Source organism: Oncorhynchus mykiss, chromosome 5, assembly GCF_057628025.1.
Source record: "Oncorhynchus mykiss isolate SJ-2025 chromosome 5, ASM5762802v1, whole genome shotgun sequence".
Taxonomy (NCBI): domain Eukaryota; kingdom Metazoa; phylum Chordata; class Actinopteri; order Salmoniformes; family Salmonidae; genus Oncorhynchus; species Oncorhynchus mykiss.
Window position 1 is genome coordinate 49,992,183 of NC_143026.1, and position 23,915 is coordinate 50,016,097.

At 45.9% G+C, this 23,915-nt stretch overlaps 1 long non-coding RNA gene across 1 annotated transcript in view; it reads right to left on the minus strand.

Annotated features, from left to right (window-relative positions):
* Positions 1 to 424: 424 nt before the first annotated feature.
* The window catches only part of LOC149983493 (uncharacterized), a 119,318-nt gene continuing 95,827 nt past the window's right edge, over positions 425 to 23,915 (minus strand). The window contains exon 3 of the long non-coding RNA XR_016496110.1: positions 425 to 555. This is a non-coding gene — a long non-coding RNA (uncharacterized LOC149983493). The remainder of the gene's footprint in view (positions 556 to 23,915) is intronic.

Below are 23,915 nucleotides of genomic sequence, written 5' to 3' on the forward strand. Positions count from 1 at the left end.
TACTATCAAGTATCAATTTAGTTTTGTATTTTATTACAGATCCCCATTAGCCAAGGCAGCAGCTACTCTTCCTTGGGTCCAAACAAGATTAAGGTAGTTATGTACAAAATAAAACCGTACATCACACTGTAACGCACTCTATGTAACGCAACTGTAACACACTCAAAGCACTCTAGCCCAACTAAAACCTAAACAGGAAACAGCTGAAACCAATAAGACAAAACCAACAGAAAAGGGAAAAGGAATCGGTGGCAGCTAGTAGACCGGTGACGACGACCGCCTAGCGCCGCCCGAACAGGAAGAGGAGGGAGTCGACCCGGAGGGCGAGGCACAGGGCGATCCGGATGGAGGCAATGGAAATCCCTCAACAGTGACGGATCCAAGATGTCCCCCACCGGTACCCAGCACCTCTCCTCCGGACCGTACCCCTCCCAGTCCACGAGGTACTGCAAGCCCCTCACACGTACTGTGTATGCCGGGGACCCCTCGATGTCGAGAGGGGGCGGAGGGACCTCCGGCACCTCACCTTCCTGCAGGGGACCAGCTACCACCGGCCTGAGGAGAGACACATGAAATGAGGGGTTAATACAATAGTAAGAAGGGAGTTGTAATCTATAACACTCCTTGATCTTCCTCAGGACTTTAAATTGCCCCACACACTGCGGCCCCAGCTTCCGGCAGGGCAGGCGGAGGGGCAGGTTTCGGGTTGAGAGCCAGACCCTGTCCCCCGGTGCGAACTCGGGGGCATCACTGTGGTGGCAGTCAGCACTCCTCTTCTGCCGTCCACCAGCTTGCTTGAGGGATTCCTGGATGGCCCTTCAGGTCTCCTTAGAACGCTGCACCCACTCCTCCACCGCAGAAGCCTCGGTCTGACTCCGATGCTACGGTGCCAGGACCGGCTGGTAGCCCAACACGCATTGAAATGGTGACATGTTTGTGGAGGAGTGGCGGAGTGAGTTCTGAACAACCTCCGCCCATGGGATGTACCTCGCCCATTCTCCTTGCCGGTCCTGGCAATACAACCGCAGAAACCTACCCACCTCCTGGTTCACTCTCTCCACCTGCCCATTACTCAGGCTGACCGAGACCCCCAGACCCCCAGACGCTCCATAAACACCCTCCACACTTGGGATGTGAACTGGGGACCCCGAACAGAAACAATCTCTTCAGGCACCCCATAGTGCCGGAAGACGTGGGTAAATAGGGCCTCCGCAGTCTGTAGGGCCGTAGGGAGACCGGGCAACGGGAGTAGACGGCAGGACTTACAAAACTGATCCACAACGACCAGGATCGCGATGTTCCCCTGAGACGGGGGAAGATCGGTAATTAAGTACACCGACAGATGAGACCACAGCCGTTGTGGAACGGGGAGGGAATCAATTGATCACGGACACCAAGTGGCACGTACTTAATTAAGACCTGTAGGACATTGTGGAGGCGCAGGTTCCAACCGTAACGCCCGCTCAATGTCCGAGTCCACCTCCCATACCACCGGTGCCACCAGCCTTGAAGCTGGAAGGATGGGAGTAGGATCGATGGGCCGATCCTCTGTGTCATAGAGATGGGACAGCGCGTTGGCCTTCGTGTTGAGGGAATCTGGTCTATACGAGATAGTAAACCTAATCTGGTGAAAAACATGGCCTACCTTGCCTGACGAGGATTCAGTCTCCTCGCTTCCCGGATATACTCCAGATTACGGTGGTCAGTCCAGATGAGGAAAGGGTGCTTGCCCCCCTCAAGCCAGTGTCTCCACACCTTCAGGTCCTTTACCACAGCGAACAACTCCCGGCTTCAGGGCCTTTACCACAGCTAACAACTCCCGGTCCCCCACATCATAGTTTTGCTCCGCCGGACTGAGCTTCTTCGAAAAGAAAGAGCAGGGACGGAGCTTCGGTGGCGTGCCCGAGCACTGTGATAGCACGGCTCCAACCCCAGCCTCGGACATGTCCACCTCCACTGTGAACGACAAAGAGGGGTCCGGATGTGCCAACATGGGAGCATCAGTAAACAGCCCTTTAAACAACTGAAATATCTGGCCGCCACTGCCGACCACCGTAAACGCGCCGGCCCCCCCTTCAGCAGTGAGGTAATGGGAGCCGCCACCTGGCCAAATCCCCGGATAAACCTCCAGTAGTAATTGGCAAACACATTTCTCAGCCTTAACGTATACACACATTTCTCCGCCTTAACGTATAGGTCATGCTCCAGCAGTCGCCCAAGCACCTTGCGCACCAGAGACACATGCGCGGCGCGCGTGGAGGAATAGATCAGGATATCATCAATATACACCACCACACCCTGCCCGTGCAGGTCCCTGAGAATCTCGTCTACAAATGATTGAAAGTCGGATGGAGCATTCTTTAACCCATACGGCATGACGAGGTACTCATAATGGCCAGATGTGGTACTAAACGCGGTTTTCCACTCGTCTCCCTCCCGAATACACAGCAGATTATACGCGCTCCTGGGGTTCATGAAAAAATGTGCTCTGTGAAATGATTCTACCGCCATAGCGATGAAAGGTAGTGGGTAACTAAACCCCACTGTGATGGAATTGAGACCTCGATAATCAATGCATGGATTTTTCACAAAAAATAACCTTGAGGAGACGGGTGACGTGGAGGGCCGAATGTACCCCTGTCCCAGAGATTCGTGACATATGTCTCCATAGCCAACGTCTCCTCCTGTGACAATGGGCACACTTGACTCCTGGGAAGTGCAGAGTTTACCTGGAGGTTTATCGCACAATCCCCCTGTCGATGAGGTGGTAATTTAGTTGCCCTCTTCATACAGAAGGCGATAGCCAAATCGGCCTACTCAGAGGGAATGCGCACAGTGGAAACCTGGTCTGGACTCTCCACCGACGTGGCACCGATGGAAACTCCCATACACCAACCCAACCACTCCTCTGACCACCCCCGGAGAGCCCCGTTTCCATGAAATCCTGGGATTGTGACTGGCCCACCAGGGAAGCCCCAGCACCACTGGAAACGCAGGTGAATCGATAAAGAAGAGACTAATCCGCTCTGAAACCCCTGCGTTACCATGTCCAGTGGAACCGTGGCCTCCCTGACCAGCCCTGACCCTAACGGTTGGCTATCTAAGGAGTGCACGGGGAAGGGTGGATTTATCGGCACCAGCGGAATCCCCAGCTTACTGGCAAGTCCGCGATCCATAAAGTTCCCAGCTGTGCCTGAATCGACTAGCGCCTTATGCTGGAAAGAGAGAGAAAACTCAACAAAAAAAATTATACAAACATGTGACCAACAGGGAGCTCTGTGTGAGTTTGGTGCTGACTCACCTGGGGTGACCGAGAAGTGTTCTGCCTGCCCTCTCGACTCCCAGACGGGCTCCTCCAGCACCGGTCGGAAGTGTGTCCTCTCCGACCACAGCTGGTGCAGGAGGAGCCTCCTCCTCCGGTACCCCTCGATGCGGCCCCCCCTAACTCCATAGGTATGGGAGCGGGAGAGCCAGGAGGTGGAACTGACAGGACCCTTTCCGAACGCCCGCAGGCAGCTAGCAGATTGTCCAGCCGGATCGACATGTTTATGAGTTCATCGAGGGAGAGAGTGGCGTCCCGACAAGCTAGCTCCCTGTGGACCTCCTCCCGGAGGCTGCACCGGTAGTGGTCCATCAGGGCCCTGTCATTCTAGCCGTCCCCAGCCGCCAAGGTCCGGAACTCCAGCGTGAAGTCCTCCTCGTCTCCTGCCTAAGGTGGAACAGCCATTCACCCGCCGCTCGGCCTCCGGAGGGTGGTCAAACACGGGCCCAGAAACGGCAGGTGAACTCTGGATAGTGGTACCTAGCTGAGTCTGGGCCATTCCAAACTGCGTTGGCCCACTCCACGGCTCGTCCCGTCAGGCAGGAGACGAGGACGCTCACACTCTCTTTGCCCAAGGGAGTCGGCCTCACGGTAGCCAGGTACAGCTCGAGCTGGAGCAAAAATACCTGGAACCCAGCCGCCGCTCCATCGTACTCCCTCGAGGGCGCAAGACGAAGTGCGCTGGAGCCGGACACCGCCGGAGGAGTGGGTTGAGTCGTCAGAAGAGCTGGAGGCGAGGTGGGGAGACCACTCCTCTCCCATCGGTCCATTCTCTCCATCATCTTGTCCATCGCTGACGCAATCTGATGGAGGATGGTTGTATAATGGAGGACGCGCTCCTCCATCGATGGAAGGGGGGTGGCCGCTGCTCCTGCTGACTCCATGGTGGTGCGGGCTTCTGTAACGCACTTCTATGAGTAGTGGGTGCGGAGTCAGGCGCAGGAAGCAGAGGGTAAAGAACAATATTTTATTCCGCCGCAGGGAAAATTGTCACGCCAAAACACCAGGTGCAATAACAAGACCGGCCCAAAACCAGGACCCAACCAGTCAGGAGAAAAACAAAGGAGATCGCACAACCACAAACATGAACAGAGGAAAAATAAGCCTGCACAAAGAGCAGGCGGGCATTACCAGCTTAAATAGCCCAACTAAAACCTAAACAGGAAACAGGTGTAACCAATGAGACAAAACCAACAGAAAAGGGAAAAGGGATCGGTGGCAGCTAGTAGATCGGTGACGACGACCTCCGAGCGCAGCCCGAACAGGAAGAGGAGGGAGTCGTGACAACAACACATTATTACACACTACTCTACTCTAATTAAATACAAAATAAACCAGTACATTACACAACACATTATTACACACCAATCTACTCTAATTATATAAATATTTTTACAAAAAACTGTTTTAAAGTGAAATATTAGCTTATGTCTAAAACTGAAAAAGACAGGAAATTCAAAAGCTAAATTTAACCTATACACTAACAAGGCATTTCAGCATAAGCAGCTTGACTACTGCTAGAGTACTATAGCTTTACTGATTTACTGTACATCAACAACAGATGTACTCACATTGGATGGGTTGATTAGGATTCAAACCTCTCAAACAGCCTAACACACACTCTTAGAGTAGGTTACCCCATGAATGTACTTGGTAATGTAAACATGTTTTTTCATGTAAACATAACCCCGTTACACTCAGTAAAACATTATGGGGAGGTTTTCCCAGACAAGCCTAGTCCTGGATCAATGGAAAATCTCCAGACAAAATTATTTTTAGTCCAGGACTAGGTGTAATCTGTGTCTGCGAAACTGTTCCTTAACCCTACATTTGACCAAGCCTAATGCATATGCCTACTCAGACAAGTTAGTTGACAGCTTTAGTACACATTTTAAAGCTACAGTGACAAGAAAAAGTATGTGAACCCTTTTGGAATTACCTGGATGTATGCATAAAATGGTCATGAAATTTGATCTGTTCTTCATCTAAGTCACAACAATAGACAAACACAGTCTACTTAAAACTAATAACACACAAACAATTGTACCTTTTCACGTCTTTATTGAACACACCGTGTAAACATTCACAGTGCAGGGTGGGAAAAGTATGTGAACCCTTGGTTTTAATAACCGGTTGACCCTACTTTGGCAGCAATAACCTAACCAAATGTTTTCTGTAGTTGCGGATCAGACCTGCACAAAGGTCAGGAGGAATTTTGGCCCATTCCTCTTGTTTCAGTTCAGCAATATTCTTGGGGTGTCTGATGTGAACTGCTCTCGAGGTCATGCCAGAGCATCTCAATCGGGCTGAGGTCAGGACACTGACTGGACCACTCCAGAAGGTGTATTTTCTTCTGTTGAAGCCATTCTGTTGTTGATCTACTTCTTTGTTTTGGGTCGTTGTCCTGTTGCATCACCCAACTTCGATTTAGCTTCAATTGGCGGACAGATAACCTTACATTCTTTTGCAAAATGTCTGTGATAAACTTCATTTTTTTTCGATGATAGCAAGCTGTCCAGGCCCTGAGACAGCAAAGCAGCTCCAAACCATGATACTCCCTTTACCATAGTTTACAGTTGGGATAAGGTTTTGATGTTGGTGTGCTGTGTCTTTTTTCTCCACACATAGTGTTGTGTGTTCCTTCCAAAAAAACTCTAGTTTCATCTGTCCACAGAATATTTTTTCAGTAGCACTGTGAAACATCCAGATGCTCTTTTGCAAACTTTTTTTGGGGGGACAACAGTAGCTTCTTCCGTGGTATCCTCCCATGAACACCATTCTCGTTTAGTGTTTAACGTATCGTAGACTCGTCAACAGAGATGTAAGCATGTTCCAGAGACTTCTTTAAGTCTTAAGATGTAAGCATGTTCCAGATACTTCTTTAAGTCTTAAGATTCTTCTTAACCTCATTAAGCATTCTGCTCTGTGCTCTTGCAGTCATCTTTGCATTTCTCCAAAAAGTACAATCTTTGTCCCCATGTGCAGTTGCAAACTGTAGTCTGGCATTTTTATGGCAGTTTTGGAGCAGTGGCTTCTTCCTTGCTGAACGGCCTTTCTGCTTATGTCGATATAGGACTCGTTTTACTGTGGATATAGATACTTTTGTACCGGTTTCCTCCAGCATCTTCACAAGGTCCTTTGCTGTTGTTCTGGGATTGTTTTGCACTTTTCGCACCAAAGCATGTTCATCTCTAGGAGACAGAATGCGTCTCCTTCCTGAACGGTCATGACGGCTGCGTGGTCCCATGGTGTTTATACTAGCGTACTATTGTTTGTACAGATGAATGTGGTACCTTCAGGCATTTGGAAAGGATTAACCAGACATGTGGAAGTCCACATGTTTTTTCTGAGGTCTTGGCTGATTTCTTTTAATTTTCCCATGATGTCAAAAATGCTTGTGTCATGCACAAAGTAGATGTCCTAACCGACTTGCCAAAACTATAGTTTGTTAACAAGAAATTTGTGGAGTGGTTGAAAAACTAGTTTTAATGACTCCAACCTAAGTGTATGTAAACTTCCCACTTCAACTGTATAAGGTCCCACAGTTGGCAGTGCATATCTGAGCAAAAACTAAGCAAAAACCAAGACATGATGTCTGTAGAGCTCCGAGACAGGATTGTATTGAGGTACAGATCTGGGGAAGGGTACCAAACAATTTCTGCAGCATTGAAGGTTCCCAAGAACACAGTGGCCTCCATCATCCTTAAATAGAAGAAGTTTGGAACCACCAAGACTGGTTACCAGAGCTGTTGGGGGAGGAGGGCCTTGGTCAGGGTGACCAAGAACCATATGGTCACTTCTGACATAGCTCCAGAGTTCCTCTGTTGAGATGAGAGAACCTTCCAAAAAGACAACCATCTCTGCAGCACTTCACCAATCAGGTTTTTATGGTAGAGTGGCCAAATGGAAGCAACTCGTCAGTAAAAAGGCACATGACAGCCCGCTTGGAGTTTGCCAAAAGTCGCCTAAAGACTCTCAGAGCATGAGCAACAAGATTCTCTGGTCTGACGAAACCAAGATTGAATTCTTTAGCCTGAATATCAAGCGTCACGTCTGGAGGAAACATGGCACCATCCCTACAGTTAAGGGTTGTAGTGGCAGCATCATGCTCTGAGGTTGTTTTTCAGAGGCAGGGACTGGGAGACTAGTCAGGAGCGAGGGAAAGATGGACAGAGCAGAGTACAGAGAGATCATTGATGAAAACCTGCAACAGAGGGCTCAGGTTCTCAGACTGGGGTGAAGGTTCACCTTCCAACAGGACAATGACCCTAAGCACACAGTCAAGACAACGCAGGAGTGGCTCGGAATGGCTCTTCCAAATGGACAATGACCCCAAGCATACTTCCAAAATTGTGACAAAATGGCGCAAAGGCAACAAAGTCAAGGTATTGGAGTGGCCATCACAAAGCCCTGAGCTCAATCCTATAGCAACATTTTGGGCAGAACTGAAAAAGCGTGTGCAAGTAAGGCCTATAAACCTGACTCAGTTACACCAGCTCTGTCAGGAGGAATGGGCCAACATTCACCCAACTTATTGTGGGAAGCTTGTGGAAGGCTACCCAAAACATTTGACCCAAGTTAAACAATTAGAGGCAATGCTACCAAATACTAATTGAGTGTATGTAAACTTCTGACCCACTGGGAATGTGGATCTACTATTATTCTGTAATTTCACATTCTTAAAATGATGTGGTGATCCTAACTTACCTAAGACAGGGACTTTTAACCAGGATTAAAAGTAAGGAATTGTGAAACACCGAGTTTAAATATATTTGGCTGAGGTGTATGTAAACTTCCGACTTCAACTGTCTGTGGCAGGGTCTACAGAAAATGAAGGAACACAAAAGGAAAACCAGCCACATCACGTACACTGACGTCTTGCTTCCAGACAAACTAAACACCTTCTTTGCCCACTTTGAGGATAATAACGTGCCACCGACGTGGCCCAAAGACCAAAGACCAAAGACTGTGGGGTCTCCTTCTCCGTGGCTGACATGAGTAAGATATTTAAACATGTTAACCCTAGCAAGACTGCCGGCCCAGAAGGCATCCCTAGCCGTATCTTCAGCGCATGCCAGCTGGCTGGTGTGTTTACGGACGTATTCAATCTCTCCCTATCCCAATCTTGTGTCCCCACTTGCTTCAAGATGGCCACCATTGTTCCTGTACCCAAGAAGGCAAAAGTAACTGAACTAAATGACTATCGCACCCGTAGCACTCACTTCTGTCATCATGAAGTGCTTTGCGAGACTATTCAAGGATCATATCACCTCTACCTTACCTGTCACCCTCGACTCACTTCAATTTGCTTACCGCCCCAATAGGTTCACACTGCACACTGCCCTATCGCATCCAGACAAGAGGAATATCTATGTAAGAATGCTGTTCATTGACTATAGCTCAGCATTCAACACCATAGTACCCTCCAAGCTCATATTTAGCTTGAGAACCTGGGTCTCAACCCCGCTCTGTGCAATTGGGTCCTGGACTTCCAGACGGGCCGCCCCCAGGTTGTGAAGGTAGGAAACAACATCTCTACTTCGCTGATCCTCAACACTGGGGCCCCACAAGGGTGTATACTCAGCCCACTCCTGTACTTCTAGTTCACCCATGACTCACCCTGCAGACGACACAACAGTAGTAGGCTTGATTACCAACCACGGCAAGACAGCCTACACGGAGGAGGTGAGGGCACTCAGAGTGTGGTGTCAGGAAAACATCCTCTCACTAAACTGCCCTGGCTTTTCCCCCTAAAAATATTTTTTTTTACATTGCTCATTTAGAGTGTTTTTAGTTTTTTTTTCTTCTCACGCCTATTCACAACTTAACCTGCCAAGACAATGTACTGTAAGACGTTGATACCCAGACAGGGGCTAATGCTTCTCTCTCTCCTCACTGAATGAATGACAAATGGGTGAATGGGCAATAATTGTGCACCTTACTTCATAATTTAATTTAAATTAGGGCTAACTGAATGATAAGGAGGATGGAGAGATTGATTTAATTTAGAAAGACAATAGTGTATTGATGAGTTTGTGTTACACCTATTTATCAGGAGCAAATCATTTGACTGGGCTTATTTATCAAAATGTCTGTTATTGGACTATTTTATTTACTATGACTCTATTTCTAATCGAATGTATTGTAAGGGAAAGGAAAACATGCTATGTGTTGCAGTAGGCCTTTAGAATAATGCAAAAAACAAATATTTGACTCTATCCAAGTTAATGAGCGGAAACAAACGATGCCAGTAAACCTGCACAGCCGGCCCATCAATAAAGCTAGCCTATAGACATTATTACATTTACAAAAATTTCATGAGTGACAGTATTAGGCCTATCAGTTGTCAAATTGTACATAGAGAGATTTTATTTTATTTTTTATTTTATTTTACCTTTATTTAACCAGGTAGGCAAGTTGAGAACAAGTTCTCATTTACAATTGCGACCTGGCCAAGATAAAGCAAAGCAGTTCGACAGATACAACAACACAGAGTTACACATGGAGTAAAACAAACATACAGTCAATAATAAAGTATAAACAAGTCTATATACAATGTGAGCAAATGAGGTGAGAAGGGAGGTAAAGGCAAAAAAAGGCCTTGGTGGCAAGGTAAATACAATATAGCAAGTAAAACACTGGAATGGTAGTTTTGCAATGGAAGAATGTGCAAAGTAGAAATAAAAATAATGGGGTGCAAAGGAGCAAAATAAATAAATAAATTAAATACAGTTGGGAAAGAGGTAGTTGATAGTTAAATTATATGTGGGCTATGTACAGGTGCAGTAATCTGTGAGCTGCTCTGACAGTTGGTGCTTAAAGCTAGTGAGGGAGATAAGTGTTTCCAGTTTCAGAGATTTTTGTAGTTCGTTCCAGTCATTGGCAGCAGAGAACTGGAAAGAGAGACGGCCAAAGAAAGAATTGGTTTTGGGGGTGACTAGAGAGATATACCTGCTGGAGCGTGTGCTACAGGTGGGAGATGCTATGGTGACCAGCGAGCTGAGATAAGGGGGGACTTTACCTAGCAGGGTCTTGTAGATGACATGGAGCCAGTGGGTTTGGCGACGAGTATGAAGCGAGGGCCAGCCAACGAGAGCGTACAGGTCGCAATGGTGGGTAGTATATGGGGCTTTGGTGACAAAACGGATTGCACTGTGATAGACTGCATCCAGTTTGTTGACTAGGGTATTGGAGGCTATTTTGTAAATTACATCGCCAAAGTCGAGGATTGGTAGGATGGTCAGTTTTACAAGGGTATGTTTGGCAGCATGAGTGAAGGATGCTTTGTTGCGAAATAGGAAGCCAATTCTAGATTTAACTTTGGATTGGAGATGTTTGATATGGGTCTGGAAGGAGAGTTTACAGTCTAACCAGACACCTAAGTATTTGTAGTTGTCCACGTATTCTAAGTCAGAGCCGTCCAGAGTAGTGATGTTGGACAGGCGGGTAGGTGCAGGTAGTGATCGGTTGAAGAGCATGCATTTAGTTTTACTTGTATTTAAGAGCAGTTGGAGGCCACGGAAGGAGAGTTGTATGGCATTGAAGCTTGCCTGGAGGGTTGTTAACACAGTGTCCAAAGAAGGGCCGGAAGTATACAGAATGGTGTCGTCTGCGTAGAGGTGGATCAGAGACACACCAGCAGCAAGAGCGACCTCATTGATGTATACAGAGAAGAGAGTCGGTCCAAGAATTGAACCCTGTGGCACCCCCATAGAGACTGCCAGAGGTCCGGACAACAGACCCTCAGATTTGACACACTGAACTCTATCAGAGAAGTAGTTGGTGAACCAGGCGAGGCAATCATTTGAGAAACCAAGGCTGTTGAGTCTGCCTATGAGGATGTGGTGATTGACAGAGTCGAAAGCCTTGGCCAGATCAATGAATACGGCTGCACAGTAATGTTTCTTATCGATGGCGGTTAAGATATCGTTTAGGACCTTGAGCGTGGCTGAGGTGCACCCATGACCAGCTCTGAAACCAGATTGCATAGCAGAGAAGGTATGGTGAGATTCAAAATGGTCGGTAATCTGTTTGTTGACTTGGCTTTCGAAGACCTTAGAAAGGCATGGTAGGATAGATATAGGTCTGTAGCAGTTTGGGTCAAGAGTGTCCCCCCCTTTGAAGAGGGGGATGACCGCAGCTGCTTTCCAATCTTTGGGAATCTCAGACGACACGAAAGAGAGGTTGAACAGGCTAGTAATAGGGGTGGCAACAATTTCGGCAGATAATTTTAGAAAGAAAGGGTCCAGATTGTCTAGCCCGGCTGATTTGTAGGGGTCCAGATTTTGCAGCTCTTTCAGAACATCAGCTGAATGGATTTGGGAGAAGGAGAAATGGGGAAGGCTTGGGCGAGTTGCTGTTGGGGGTGCAGTGCTGTTGACAGGGGTAGGAGTAGCCAGGTGGAAAGCATGGCCAGCAGTAGAAAAATGCTTATTGAAATTTTCAATTATGGTGGATTTATCAGTGGTGACAGTGTTTCCTATCTTCAGTGCAGTGGGCAGCTGGGAGGAGGTGTTCTTATTCTCCATGGACTTTACAGTGTCCCAGAACTTTTTTGAGTTAGTGTTGCAAGAAGCAAATTTCTGCTTGAAAAAGCTAGCCTTGGCTTTTCTAACTGCCTGTGTATAATGGTTTCTAGCTTCCCTGAACAGCTGCATATCACGGGGGCTGTTCGATGCTAATGCAGAACGCCATAGGACGTTTTTGTGTTGATTAAGGGCAGTCAGGTCTGGGGAGAACCAAGGGCTATATCTGTTCCTGGTTCTAAATTTCTTGAATGGGGCATGTTTATTTAAGATGGTTAGGAAGGCATTTTTAAAAAATATCCAGGCATCCTCTACTGACGGGATGAGGTCAATATCCTTCCAGGATACCCCGGCCAGGTCGATTAGAAAGGCCTGCTCGCTGAAGTGTTTCAGGGAGCGTTTTACAGTGATGAGAGGAGGTCGTTTGACCGCTGACCCATTACGGATGCAGGCAATGAGGCAGTGATCGCTGAGATCTTGGTTGAAGACAGCAGAGGTGTATTTAGAGGGGAAGTTGGTTAGGATGATATCTATGAGGGTGCCCGTGTTTAAGGCTTTGGGGAGGTACCTGGTAGGTTCATTGATAATTTGTGTGAGATTGAGGGCATCAAGTTTAGATTGTAGGATGGCTGGGGTGTTAAGCATGTTCCAGTTTAGGTCGCCTAGCAGCACGAGCTCTGAAGATAGATGGGGGGCAATCAGTTCACATATGGTGTCCAGAGCACAGCTGGGGGCAGAGGGTGGTCTATAGCAGGCGGCAACGGTGAGAGACTTGTTTTTAGAAAGGTGGATTTTTAAAAGTAGAAGTTCAAATTGTTTGGGTACAGACCTGGATAGTAGGACAGAACTCTGCAGGCTATCTTTGCAGTAGATTGCAACACCGCCCCCTTTGGCAGTTCTATCTTGTCTGAAAATGTTGTAGTTTGGAATTAAAATGTCTGAATTTTTGGTGGTCTTCCTAAGCCAGGATTCAGACACAGCTAGAACATCCGGGTTGGCAGAGTGTGCTAAAGCAGTGAATAGAACAAACTTAGGGAGGAGGCTTCTAATGTTAACATGCATGAAACCAAGGCTATTACGGTTACAGAAGTCGTCAAAAGAGAGCGCCTGGGGAATAGGAGTGGAGCTAGGCACTGCAGGGCCTGGATTCACCTCTACATCGCCAGAGGAACATAGGAGGAGTAGAATAAGGGTGCGACTAAAAGCAATAAGAATTGGTCGTCTAGAACGTCTGGAACAGAGAGTAAAAGGAGGTTTCTGGGGGCGATAAAATAGCATCAAGGTATAATGTACAGACAAAGGTAAGGTAGGATGTGAATACAGTGGAGGTAAACCTAGGTATTGAGTGATGAAGAGAGATATATTGTCTCTAGAAACATCATTGAAACCAGGAGATGTCATTGCATGTGTGGGTGGTGGAACTAATAGGTTGGATAAGGTATAGTGAGCAGGACTAGAGGCTCTACAGTGAAATAAGCCAATAAACACTAACCAGAACAGCAATGGACAAGACATATTGACATTAAGGAGAGGCATGCTTAGTCGAGTGATCAAAAGGGTCCAGTGAGTGGAGAGGTTGGTTTAGGGTCACGGCGATTTAGACAGCTAGCCAAGCCAACCGGTAGCAAGCTAGCATAGGATGGAGTCTGTTGTTAGCCACCTCTTGCGTTCGGTCAGTAGATTAGTGGGGTTCCGTGTGGTAGAGGGGATTAATCCAAATCACACAACAACAAAAATAAGAACAATAGATATAGTTATAGAGGCCCGAGAAGAAAACATAATAATTCAAATAAATAAATTGTCCGATTGTCTATTCAGATAGCAGCCGGAAAGACAGCTAACGGTTAGCGGGCCGCAGATGGGCGTTCCGGTAACGTCGCGACAGAGGAGCCAGCCGGATCTCCTTCAGGTAGATAACGTCGGCAGTCCGGTTGTGAAGGCCCGGTGGGGCTCCGCGTAGGCAGTGAAACGGGTCCGGATAGGTGACTGCAGCCCAGGAGTGAATGATGGAACTCAGGCGTGATTGACGGAGCTGGCTAGCACCGGAACAATCGATGTTTGCTCCGGAATCGACGAAAGCCGACTGTCACACGGATAGCAGCTAGCTAGCTGTGAGATCCGGGTATGAATGTCCAGAGAGCAGTTGAAATCCAGGGACATGGAGAGAAAAATTGGTCCGGTATGTTCCGTTCCGAGCCGCGCTGCGCCGTACAAAACTGGCGATAGATTTTCGATAGATTTTCGAGCTAAAGGAGAGCCGATGACCACAAACCGTGGTTAGCTTCTGATTAGCTTCTGGGCTAGCTCCTGGCTAGCTTCTGGCTAGTTTCTGGCCAGCCTCCTGGAGTTTCTGGCTAGCTTCCTGAAGGATTGCAGATCTGAGGTAAATAATACTTTTTTATAAATATAAATTGGTGAGGCTGGTTGTAGGAGAGTGTTTAGAAGATGAGTTGTTGGAAAATAAAAATAAAATGTATGTGAAAAAAGTTGTAAATATATATATATACAGGACACGACAAGACGAGGTCAAAAGACGTCTGAACTGCTATGCGATCTTGGATCGAAGATGATGGGGGCATGATTTCTATATAGTATCAGAAAGAGCATATTCTGCAGATTTTATGACACTTACCTTTGTCAAATAACTCTCCAAATTCAAGAGGTGCAGTTCTATTTCCAAATTTCACTTTTTTGAACCAAGAATATCAGTGCTGTCTATGCATTCACCACATGACCACTTGCGTGACAGCGTTGCTCTGGCTACTAAGCATAAACTCGTAACATATAAACATTTAAATATGCTATTCTGTCGTCAATGGATGAATGGGCGATCGAAACCATATAGAAACTGATAATGGTGCATGTGACTTCAATTAGCTGAATGATGAAGAGGGTGAAGGTTGATTTAATTTGATTGATCTGAATGTTAAGGGTGAAGAGGATGATTGGATATAGAACAATAGTATTATGATGAAGAATTGTTGGCGGTCTAATAATTTTTTTATGAATGGTATGTAATTTCCCATCGGAGAGTCAAATCAGACAATGAGTACAATATACAATGTGTGTAGTTCACAATGGCAAGCCGAACCAAACGAATGGATGCACTGGCAGCATTGTATGTACTGCAGAATTTAGATGAGTGGAGTCGGATGGAGGATAGGATATTAAGCTTGAAATTGACGTTGCTGATAAAGAGTCTTCATCTGATTCTGATGTTGACATTGACATTGAGCCTCCGTCTACGATGCCTGAGCCCTGCCGCATAAAACCAGAACAGAGTCAACTGAGATGGTGATCCCAACTTCAATGTTGAGACAGGAGTCTGGGAGGGATGGCACGGTTTGGGTGGAAAAGAGTGACGAGTTTATGTGATATGCAGATGTTGCAGCACATCAGAGATTGTACTGTCACTCATGAACTCAAAGCATTTATTGCACTCTTGTATGTCCACGGGGTATACTGCTGAAAGAGCACGGATGTGGTGGCATTATTCATCTGATAGGTATGGGTTGGACTTTCCCAAGAGACCATGCCACCCAACCGCTTCAGAGAGATTATGTGATACCTGCCACCTGCCTGTGGCAGGTGCACACGAAACAAGGCCCATGAAAACGTTGAGCAGAGCAAGCGATATGTTTGTGGGGCTTGCTCACACAAAGCCCCGAAGCTGTGTGCTGACTTTGGACCCGAAGCATAAAGAGGCGACGAGATTGATTCATGGGTAAAGGCATAATACAGTGCACGATACAATCAACAAATTACAGTTTTTATATCTTGTCGTGAATATATTTCCACATATGTCTTTATGCAATTCATCCTTTACAATTGTTCATGCACTTGTGCTTTTGTTTAGGAATACAAAAATAATTTCACCTGCGCACCTGGCTGGTTATATTATTGTTTTCCTTCCTACATTGTGAAAATAAGCTGTAACTGGACTTTAGTAATTGCTATAACTCTATTACTAATCAAATATACAAAAAAAGTTGATCAAATGGATTACACAGTAATGCTTTTATTGTAAGAAAAACGAAAATAGGCTTACGTTTTTCTTTGTAGAAATATACAAAGCATATATTTTACTCTAGCTAAACAAATAATTATTTTTTGATATATTTCCACTAATATTTCTCCACTCAATTAACGTAAACTCACTCACTTTTGTACATCTCCTTGGTCCGTACAATTGACCTTATTTTAGCGCCCCAAAAACGTAATACTTCCAGATCAACTGTAATGTCAATACCATTGCAAAGCACAATTTCTTCCCTTTCCAACAAAATCAATTACATGACCTAAACACTGCCCGTTTCTGCATAATTCAAGAAGACAATGAGCTCCTCGGGTCTTTTTAAAAATGGCGGGTGGGAATTGAAACTAATGCGTGGTAGTGAGGAGAGATGTCGTGTGGGAAAACGGCTTTTTTTCACTCGAACTTATCACCTTCTCGCCTCTAAAATGTAAATAAAACGCTATAAAGAGTTTATATAATGTGTCATTACATACCTATTTCAAGGTTTGTGTCGATTTGAATCTGGTTTTTGGGCGGTGCTAAAGTGATTTAGAAGTAAACAGCGGCTTTGAGAATGAGGATCGCATTGATGATGCAAAAAATGACTAGGTATCCCCCCTTTACCCCAGTCACTGTCCATTTCTTGTTTTTAAAGGATGAGAGAAGTTTATTTTTTTATTTATTTCACCTTTATTTAACCAGGTAGGCTAGTTGAGAACAAGTTCTCATTTGCAACTGCGACCTGGCCAAGATAAAGCATAGCAGTGTGAACAGACAGAGTTACACATGGAGTAAACAATTAACAAGTCAATAATACAGTAGAAAAAAGGAGAGTCTATATACATTGTGTGAAAAAGGCATGAGGAGGTAGGCGAATAATTACAATTTTGCAGATTAACACTGGAGTGATAAATGATCAGATGGTCATGTAAAGGTAGAGATATTGGTGTGCAAAAGAGCAGAAAATAAAATAAATAAAAACAGTATGGGGATGAGGTAGGTAAAAATGGGTGGGCTATTTACCGATTGACTATGTACAGCTGCAGCGATCGGTTAGCTGCTCAGATAGCAGATGTTTGAAGTTGGTGAGGGAGATAAGTCTCCAACTTCAGAGATTTTTGCAATTCGTTCCAGTCACAGGCAGCAGAGAACTGGAACGAAAGGTGGCCAAATGAGGTGTTAGCTTTAGGGATGATCAGTGAGATACACGTGCTGGAGCGCGTGTTACGGGTGGGTGTTGCCATCGTGACCAGTGAACTGAGATAAGTCGGAGCTTTACCTAGCATGGACTTGTAGATGACCTGGAGCCAGTGGGTCTGGTGACGAATATGTAGCGAGGGCCAGCCGACTAGAGCATACAGGTCGCAGTGGTGGGTGGGATAAGGTGCTTTAGTGACAAAACGGATGGCACTGTGATAAACTGCATCCAGTTTGCTGAGTAGAGTGTTGGAAGCAATTTTGTAGATGACATCGCCGAAGTCGAGGATCGGTAGGAGTCAGTTTTACTAGGGTAAGTTTGGCGGCGTGAGTGAAGGAGGCTTTGTTGCGGAATAGAAAGCCGACTCTAGATTTGATTTGATTGGAGATGTTTGATATGAGTCTGGAAGGAGAGTTTACAGTCTAGCCAGACACCTAGGTACTTAGATGTCCACATATTCAAGGTCGGAACCATCCAGGGTGGTGATGCTAGTCAGGCGTGCGGGTGCAGGCAGCGAACGGTTGAAAAGCATGCATTTGGTTTTACTAGCGTTTAAGAGCAGTTGTAGGCCACGGAAGGAGTGTTGTATGGCATTGAAGCTCGTTTGGAGGTTAGATAGCACACGGGCCGGAAGTATATAGAATGGTGTCGTCTGCGTAGAGGTGGATCAGCGAATCGCCTGATTCCATTCTATATACTTCCGGCCCGTCCTTGGACACTGTGCTATCTAACCTCCAAACGAGTTTCAATGCCATACAACACTCCTTCCGTGGCCTCCAACTGCTCTTAAACGCTAGTAAAACCAAATGAATGCTTTTTTTTTTTTTTTGCAAGAGCAACATCATTGATATATACAGAGAAAAAGAGTCGGCCCGAGAATTGAACCCTGTGGCACCCCCATAGAGACTGCCAGAGGACCGGACAGCATGCCCTCCGATTTGACACACTGAACTCTGTCTACAAAGTAGTTGGTCAAACAGGCAAGGCAGTAATCAGAAAAACCGAGGCTACTGAGTCTGCCGATAAGAATATGGTGATTGACAGAGTCGAAAGCCTTGGCAAGGTCGATGAAGACGGCTGCACAGTACTGTCTTTTATCGATGGCGGTTATGATATCGTTTAGTACCTTGAGCGTGGCTGAGGTGCACCCGTGACCGGCTCGGAAACCAGATTGCACAGTGGAGAAGGTACGGTAGGATTCGAGATGGTCAGTGATCCGTTTGTTGACTTGGCTTTCGAAGACCTTAGATAGGCAGGGCAGGATGGATATAGGTCTGTAACAGTTTGGGTCCAGGGTGTCTCCCCCTTTGAAGAGGGGGATGACTGCGGCAGCTTTCCAATCCTTGGGGATCTCAGACGATATGAAAGAGAGGTTGAACAGGCTGGTAATAGGGGTTGCGACAATGGCAGCGGATAGTTTCAGAAATAGAGGGTCCAGATTGTCATGCCCAGCTGATTTGTACGGGTCCAGGTTTTGCAGCTCTTTCAGAACATCTGCTATCTGGATTTGGGTAAAGGAGAACCTGGAGAGGGTTGGGCGAGTAGCTGCGGGGGGGGGGGGGGGGGGGGGGGGGGGGGGGGGGGTGTTGGCTGAGGTTGGAGTAGCCAGGCGGAAGGCATGGCCAGCCGTTGAGAAATGCTTGTTGAAGTTTTCGATAATCATGGATTTATCGGTGTTGACCGTGTTACCTAGCCTCAGTGCAGTGGGCAGCTGGGAGGAGGTGCTCTTGTTCTCCATGGACTTCAGTGTCCCAGAACTTTTTGGAGTTGGAGCTACAAGATGCAAATTTCTGCCTGAAGAAGCTGGCCTTAGCTTTCCTGACTGACTGCGTATATTGGTTCCTGTCTTCCCTGAACAGTTGCATATCGCGGGGACTATTCGATGCTATTGCAGTCCGTCACAGGATGTTTTTGTGCTGGTCGAGGGCAGTCAGGTCTGGAGTGAACCAAGGGCTATATCTGTTCTTAGTTCTGCATTTTTTGAACGGAGCATGCTTATCTAAAATGGTGAGGAAGTTACTTTTAAAGAATGACCAGGCATCCTCTACTGACGGGATGAGGTCAATGTCCTTCCAGGATACCCGGGCCAGGTCGATTAGAAAGGCCTGCTCACAGAAGTGTTTTAGGGAGCGTTTGACAGTGATGAGGGGTGGTCGTTTGACTGCGGCTCCGTAGCGGATACAGGCAATGAGGCAGTGATCGCTGAGATCCTGGTTGAAGACAGCAGAAGTGTATTTGGAGGGCCAGTTGGTCAGGATGACATCTATGAGGGTGCCCTTGTTTACAGATTTAGGGTTGTACCTGGTGGGTTCCTTGATGATTTGTGTGAGATTGAGGGCATCTAGCTTAGATTGTAGGACTGCCGGGGTGTTAAGCATATCCCAGTTTAGGTCACCTAACAGAACAAACTCTGAAGCTGGATGGGGGGCGATCAATTCACAAATGGTGTCCAGGGCACAGCTGGGAGCTTAGGGGGTCGGTAGCAGCCGGCAACAGTGAGAGACATTTCTGGAGAGAGTCATTTTTAAAATTAGTAGTTCGAACTGTTTGGGTATGGACCTGGAAAGTATGACATTACTTTGCAGGCTAACTCCTCCCCCTTTGGCGGTTCTATCTTGACGGAAAATGTTATAGTTGGGTATGGAAATCTCAGAATTTTTGGTGGCCTTCCTGAGCCAGGATTCAGACATGGCAAGGACATCAGGGTTAGCAGAGTGTGCTAAAGCAGTCAGTAAAACAAACTTAGGGAGGAGGCTTCTGATGTTGACATGCATGAAACCAAGGCTTTTTCGATCACAGAAGTCAACAAATGAGGGTGCCTGGGGACATGCAGGGCCTGGGTTTACCTCCACATCACCCGCGGAACAGAGGAGGAGTAGTATGAGGGTGCGGCTAAAGGCTATCAAAACTGGTCGCCTAGAGCGTTGGGGACAGAGAGTAAAAGGAGCAGAATTCTGGGCATGGTAGAATATATTCAGGGCATAATGCGCAGACAGGGGTATGGGGTGCGGGTACAGCGAAGGTAAGCCCAGGCACTGGGTGATGATGAGAGAGGTTGTATCTCTGGACATGCTGGTTGTAATGGGTGAGGTCACCGCATGTGTGGGAGGTGGGACAAAGGAGGTATCAGGGGTATGAAGAGTGGAACTAGGGGCTCCATTGTAAACTAAAACAATGATAACTAACCTGAACAACAGTCTACAAGGCATATTGACATTTGAGAGAGACATACAGCGAGGCAAACAGTAATCACAGGTGTTGAATTGGGAGAGCTAGCTAAACAGTAGGTGAGACAACAGCAGCTAATCAGCTAGCACAACAACAGCAGGTAAAATGGCATTGACTAGGCAGGGAGGGTCGGATTAACTACACACAGAGCCTGAGTGCGGCTGGGGCCGACGGATAAAACATAAACAAGCAGAATGGAGTACCGTGATTAATGGACAGTCCAGCATGCATCAGCTATGTAGCCAAGTGATCAGTGTCCAGGGGGCAGCGGTGGATGGGGCAGGGAAGCTAGACTGGCGAGTATTATCCAGGTAAAAAAAAAACTGTCTGGCTGTGCAGAAGGTAAAGCCGCTGGCAGTGGCTAACAATGACTAAATAGCTTGTAGCTAGTTAGCTTCTGGAGGTTCTTGAATGTGTTCTAAAAATAAAAAATAATAGCGATTCCGTATCACATTGGGTGAGGCAGTTTACCGGAAGTTATAATCGAATTAAAAATCGAAAAGAGATTGAAAGTAAATATGGGTCCAGTGAGTGGTTGGGCTGGCTGGGGACGCTAACAGTTAGTAGGCCGGGGCTGAGCAAGGTAGCAGTTAGCGGACTGGAGCTAAACAAGCTAGCAGTTAGCGGGCCGAATTAGCAAGCAAGCAGATAGCAAGGGCTAGAAAGTTAGTCTTTGGGGGACGTCGCGATGGGGTGAGTCTGTTTATGCCTCTTTATGCGGTGACATCGATAGACCGGTCGTGGGTCCGAATATTGTAGCCCAGGAGTATGCTTCGGTGGTAGCAAGGAGCTCTGGCCGGGCTAGCTTCAAGCTAAGTGGATGGAAATGCTAGCCAGGAGTAATCATCCGGGGTTGCGGTTAGCTAGTTAGCTAGTTGTGAAGATCCAAATGAAAGTGTTCCGTTTGCGGTGGGAATCCGGGGATTAATTTTTTTTTTTTTTAAATAAAAAAAATAAAAAATAAAAAATAATAATAATAATAATAATAATAATAGGTCCGTTATGCTCTGATTAGAGTCGTTGTTCAAACTGGCGAGAGCTTTCCGAGCTAAAGGTTAGCTGATGACCAGTTAGCTGATGACCGCTAGCAATGGTTTGCTGGTAGTTAGCTGGCTAGCTTCAGTTGAGGGGTTCCGGATCCGAAGTAAATATAAGTACTTTAGAAATAAAAGCAGATCCGCGCTACATTGGGTGAGGCGGGTTGCAGGAGAGTATTTCGAAGTTGAGATTTAGCTAAATGTTTTAAAAGATATGCGAAGAAAAATATGTAAAAAAACGGTATATACAAGGGACACGACACGACAAGACGTCCGACTGCTACGCCATCTTGGACAGTGCTACACCTGGTGGAGAGAGATTGTAAGACAGAAATAGTTGCTTTATGCGTGCTCTACGTTACGACATGACACATCACGATGTAACGGAGGGTCAGTTTTTTTCAACTTTTCTCCAATACTATAGAGCTATTACCATGTCGATCAACGCTTGAATCGAAACCTTGTTCACACCCCCGATTTTGAAGTCAACAAAGTCGCTACAGTCCCATTAGTTTTCTTTGTAGCCTCATTTGAATGTTGCTTTTGCGCACATTTGTATGGAATGGGGTGAGTTAGTCCTTGACAATAGTTGATGCACTATTTATGGGTGCGGTGCGCACCTTGCGGATTGATATGGGGCGGCAGGGTAGCCTAGTGGTTAGAGCGTTGGACTAGTAACCAAGGTCAAAGGTTGCAAGGTCAAATCCCCGAGCTGACACGGTACAAATCTGTCGTTCTGCCCCTGAACAGTTCCACTGTTCCTAGGCCGTCATTGAAAATAAGAATTTGTTCTTAACTGACTAGTTAAACTAGTAAAACTAGTTAAAAAGGTAAAAAAATAAATAATAATATAGCCAACATCTGATGCATATGCTAAAGGTTATGCCCGACAATGTTCTGAAAATTCGCGGGTGAAAGGCTGAAAGGCCAGACAGTGCCCCCAGCCCGGTGTCTGACTCTAGGCCATCGCAAGTTCAGGTTGAAGGTGCAACATATCAATTTCATGCAATTAATATTTATCTATGATGATATTGAAAATAAAAAGTTTTTTGTTGTCCTCTTTGTTTAAAACAAAACATTGTAAGCAAATTGTTCTGAACAAGTAATGAATCAAGCAAATAAAATCACATAGACCGAATGCAAAGTGGTGCAGACTATCATGAATGCTTGCTTATGAGCCCTTCCCAACAATGAAAAGTTTAAAAATAATCATAAAAATGAAATAGTAACATGAGGAATAAAATTACATAGACAACAAAGGCAGTACCAGAACATTGTGCAGAGGCACAAGGTATTTGAGAAAGACATGTACATGAAGGCAGGGTAAAGTGACTAGGCATCAGGATAGATATTAATAAGGTAATTGAGTTAGACATGTACATGAAGGCAATGTAAAGTGACTCGGCATCAGGATAATTAATAATAAGGTATTTGATTTCGACATGTACTCGAAGGCAGGGTAAATTGGCCACGCATCAGGATAGATAATGATTAGGTATTTGAGGTAGACATGTACATGAAGGCAGGGCAAATTGACTAGGCATCAGGATAGATAATGATTAGGTATTTGAGGTAGACATGTACATGAAGGCAGGGTAAAGTGACTAGGCATCAGGATAGATAATATTAATGAAATTTTAGTTAGACATGTACATGAAGGCAGGGTAAAGTGACTCGGCATCAGGATAGATAATAATAAGGTATTTGAGGTAGATATGTACATGAAGTCAAGGTTAAGTGAATAGGCATCAGGATAGATAATAATAAGGTATTTGAGATAGATATGTACATGAAGTCAAGGTTAAGTGAATAGGCATCAGGATAGATAATAATAAGGTATTTGAGGTAGATATGTACATGAAGTCAAGGTTAAGTGAATAGGCATCAGGATAGATAATAATAAGGTACTTGAGTTAGACATGTTCATGAAGCCAGGGTAAAGTGACTCGGCATCAGGATAGATAATAATTAGGTATTTGAGTTAAACTGTCACGCCCTGGCCATAGAGAAGCTTTGATTCTCTATTTTGGTTAGGCCAGGGTGTGACTAGGGTGGTCATTCAATGTTCTTTTTTCTATGTTTTTGTATTTCTTTGGTTTGGCCGGGTATGGTACTCAAACAGGGACAGCTGTCTATCATTGTCTCTGATTGGGAACCATACTTAGGTAGCTCTTTCCCACATGGGTTTTGTGGGTAGTTGTTTTCTGTATTGTTAGTTGCCTTACAGAACTGTTCGTTTTCCTCTTTGTTATTTTTTGTTCTAGTGTTCTGATTTTAATAAAATATCAATAATACGTCTCACGCTGCGCCTTGGTCCAGTCATTCACAGGAAGAGGATCGTTACAGAACTACCTACCACCAAAGGACCAAGCAGCGTGGCCAGGAGAGGCAGTCCCAATAATATTTTTGGGGTGGGGCACATGTGACGTTCGGCGGAGCCTAGGATGGAACCAGAGCCAGTCAGGGTGGAATTGGAGGTGAGCGAAGGAAGCTAAGCAGAGACAGTGAAGGAGTTGATGGGGAGATTGGAGGAGAGAGTAATGAGAGATTTGCTGTGTTGGTGCATGAGGCACGACATCCGCCTGACGGA